Source organism: Bidens hawaiensis, unplaced genomic scaffold (assembly GCF_021521415.1).
Source record: "Bidens hawaiensis isolate Kalapana, Puna unplaced genomic scaffold, B.hawaiensis_p1.1 tig00019445_1, whole genome shotgun sequence".
NCBI classification, from domain to species: Eukaryota; Viridiplantae; Streptophyta; class Magnoliopsida; order Asterales; family Asteraceae; genus Bidens; species Bidens hawaiensis.
In genome coordinates, this window is record NW_027492953.1 from 67,288 (window position 1) to 71,615 (window position 4,328).

The 4,328-nt window shown below is 36.4% G+C and overlaps 1 pseudogene; it reads left to right on the forward strand.

The window, feature by feature from the left end:
• Nucleotides 1–168: 168 nt before the first annotated feature.
• LOC143558368 (uncharacterized) lies at nt 169–2,840 on the forward strand (annotated as a pseudogene).
• The last annotated feature ends 1,488 nt before the right edge of the window (nt 2,841–4,328 follow it).

The following is a 4,328-nucleotide window of genomic DNA, read 5'->3' on the forward strand; positions in this document are numbered from 1 at the left end:
GAATTCGTCACTTGCTAATTAATTAAAGATATTGATTCCTATAGTGGATGTCACGATTGTCAATTTGTCGCCGGCCATCAAATGTGATAGAATCTCATAAAATATTAAGACAAACTAAGGTTAGCACTCAAGCATAAGTTAGGATTTACGACATCATTTATCAGAAATATGAAAAGGAAAATAATGCTATCTTGTTCAAACTTGTTACTTTTATCTCTTGCTCTTTCTAAGTTAGCTTATGCATCTTTGGAAGAAGCCATTGGTCTTCTTGAATGGAAAGATAGCTTGCAAATTCCAGACAACTCCCCGATGTCTTCTTGGGCAAGCCCGAATATGAATTCTACTGATTCACCATGGTCAAGTGTAGTGTTAAATGATGACGGGACCATTCATAAGTTGTACCTCCCATATTTTGGACTAAACGGTAAGCTTATCCACTTCCCATTCTCTTTTCTGCACAATCTTTCTTGTTTTGAGCTTAGTAAAAACCGCTTTTGTGGTCCGATCCCCTCACAAATCCGGCTTCTGTCCAAACTTGTTTATCTTGATCTTTCGTTGAATATGTTTTCTGGGGCAATTCCACCGGAAATAGGGATGCTAGCCAATCTCCAGACTCTCCACCTTTTTGAAAATCAATTAAATGGGTCAATACCACAAGAGATTGGTCAACTAACCTCTCTGTCCGATCTTGATTTGGGTGATAATTCTCTTGATGGAGAAATGCCTTCAACATTGGGGAACTTAAGAAACCTAGCTAACTTATATCTGGTTATAATAGGCTTTCTGGTCAGATTCCACATAAGTTTGGACAACTTTTCAATCTTGTTAAATTAATTATTAGTAACAACTATCTCAATGGTATTATTATTCCCCCTACCATAGGGAATTTGAAGTCTCTCACTTGGATGGATTTGAGCGAAAACCAACTCAGTGGTTCTATTCCTTCATCACTAAAGAACCTGAGAAACCTACAGCATTTGCATATCCATGCGAACAATTTTTCTGGCCACATACCACAAGGAGTAGTGACAAGTCTAAACTTGTTAGAGATAGAAATGGGCAATAATCAATTGTCTGGCCCTTTGCCCGAAGATTGTGCCATGGAGCAAAGCTTCAATATCTATCACTAAGTTATAATCAACTCACCGGGCCTATACCTATAGGCCTAAAAAATTGCTCTAGCTTAATAAGAGCTAATTTTGAGTTTAATCAATTTACTGGAGATATATCAAATAGTTTTGGTGTGTATCCAAGTTTAGTATTCCATGACATCAGCCATAACAATTTTAATAGGAATCTATCTCAAAACTGGAGTAAATGCAAAAATTTGACAGCCTTATGGATGTCATATAACAACATCAATGGTTACATACCACCTGAGTTTGGAAATTTAACTCAACTAGAAAGCCTTGATCTTTCCTCAAATAATTTGGTTGGTGAGATTCCAAGGAACTTGGTAAGATGAAAGGTATGCAGTACATGTCCTTAAAAGAAAACAAACTTTCAGGTGTCATACCTCAAAAACTAGGATCACTTCATAAGATGGAGCATTTCGATCTTTCCTCAAACAAATTGAACGGGCCGATACCAAGATACATCGGTGAGTGGGAACAAATCCTTTACTTGAATCTTAGTAATAACAAGCTCAGTGGAAAAATCCCATCTGAGGTTGGCAAATTAAGTAACCTCACCACACTTGATTTCTCTTGGAATTCACACACGGAAGAAATACCAAATGAAATTCAAAGTTTAGTAAATTTGGCAAGCCTGAACCTTTCGCATAATAGATTGTCTGGTTCAATTCCCAATGTCTTTGGAAAATTTTCTAGCGGGATTGATGTAAACCTGTCTTACAATGAGCTAATTGGTCCAATTGCCACCTCATTAGCTATAATCATGAATTTGTCCATACAAGTATTCCAAGGCAATCTAGGTTTGTGTGGAAATGTTACTGGATTGAAACTTTGTGAAAGTCAAATTGTGGTGAAAAAACATCATAATATCTTTCATCAAAGGCTCATCCTTGTAATAATACTCCCCCTTTTGGGGGCAATTTTACTCGGCTTAATACATATATTAAGTTGGAGAAAAAAGGCCAGGTGCAACGTAACTGCTGAACTTTTTCTAAATAGTAATGAATTCCTCGCTCTAAAAAGGTACTCTTATTCACAAATCCAAAAGATTACAAACTCCTTTGAAGTCAAACTAGGCCAGGGTGGCTTTGGATCTGTGTACAAAGGATCATTAAGCAATGGAAATTTAGTGGCAGTGAAGGTTTTAAGTGAATCAAAGGGTAATGGTGATGATTTCATTAATGAAGTTGCCAGTGTCAGCAGGACGTCCCATGTTAATATTGTCAGTCTAGTGGGATTTTGTTTAGAGGGTCGTCGAAGCGCGTTGATCTATGAATTCATGCCTAATGGATCCCTTGAGAAGTTCATATATTGTTGGGATTCTTCAAGTATTAATCAACTTGGGTGGAAGAAGTTACACCAGATTGCCATTGGGATTGCTAGAGGTTTAGAATACTTGCATAGGGGCTGTAACACACGAATCTTACATTTTGACATAAAGCCTCATAATATACTTTGTTGGCCCAGACGGATCAAACAATCAGATCAAACACACAAACAAACAAACGAACATGGGATATTGGGGTGACAACCCTCGATTCTTTTCATATAATCAAACGAACATCACGAACATAACAAACTTACATGGAGAAGAGACTCCTTTGGACTCTCACACATAAATCTAACAATCTAGACTCTATTTATAGACCTACTAAACTTGCTCTTCAAACCAAACCTAACTTGGAAAACAAGACAAACTTATTCTAGAATAATCCATAATATTTTTACCATACTAAACAAATATTACTATAAAACTTAACGAAACAAACCCTGAACTTTAATCACTTAACAAATCAAAATTAATTCTTCATTCACCCCCTTAATCTTGAATTTGTACCACCAAGATCTTGAATCCCTAATAGCACTCTCAGCTCTTCAATTTCAATCAAGGGTTCATCTTTACCCTTTCTTTTCAGTTGTTGTAACATACTTGTTTAACAAGTTCTTCATGCTTATCGTTCAAACCATCCACATTGATCTCACATACAACTTCATTCTCCACGTTCTTCTTTCTCACTTTTCTTTTCTTTCTTTGCTCATCAAAACTTGTATATGGGCTATTCATTCCTTCTTTATTATTCCTTATTGGGCCTTCCATTCTGACAATTCTTCTCAACCTTTCATTCAGTTTTGACATTTCATCAACAAATGCTCGATTGTTGACTTTTACACACGCTTCTAAATCCACAGACTTCTTAGCTGCATCCTTTCTTTCATTCATTACCATATCCTTTCTCTCATCATCATGTTCAGTAGCAGATTTCTTACTTCGCTTCTGCTCACTTATCTTAACAACTTTCTCATCTTCAAGGTTGTCTGAGTCAGAAAAACATACCTGAAAATTCACTATCTTCTCTTCTTCTTTAGAAGAAAGTCTTTCTCTTCCTTTAATCAATCTTTCTTTTTCTTCACAATCCAAACCAGCTAGCAAAACTTCTTCTTTCTCTGCAGCTTCCTGAGCTTCCTTCTTACGTGCTTGTTCTTCTTGAACAATCGCATCTAACCTTTCTTTCTCAGCGATCTCATTCAATCTTTCTTTCTTAGCCGCTTCTTGAGCTGCTTTTTCATCTTCTTCTTTGCGTACATAATCAATTCCTAGAAATCGAATCTTCAAAGCACGCCATACTTCCTTTGCATTCATGAGTATGCCAACTTATACCAAGATGTCTTTCGGTAAGGTTTGACATATGAACCCCAACGCTGTGTACATATTCCTTTCATCTACAGCTACGCCAACTGTAGGCTTAATAACTTCCCAAAAACCATACTCTTTCAGAAATCCCTCCATCTTTGTCGACCATACTTTGTAGTTCAATTTCGTCAATACTGGAAGTCCTCCACTCACCATCATGTCTTTCCTATCTTTACTTTCTTATCTGGTTTTCTCTTCCAGTTGGAATTGATTTCCGATCCCGAAACCAATCTCCAATAAAATAACCAAACACCACAAATAACTTTTCTTTTCTAATTCATCATGAAAACAATCTTGATTTTCTCCGTACCCCAAAACAATCTTGCGAAACCCGTTCCTTCTTCTTACTCACAATTCTTGAACCCGAAATAAAAACTCGTTAATTGCTTGCCTTTTCCTTTTGATAGATTTTTTACGTGTTTCCTACCTTGTTTCCAATCTTTTAATTAATATAACTATATGAATGGTTCCAAAAAATAATTGAAACATGCACGTATCTTTTC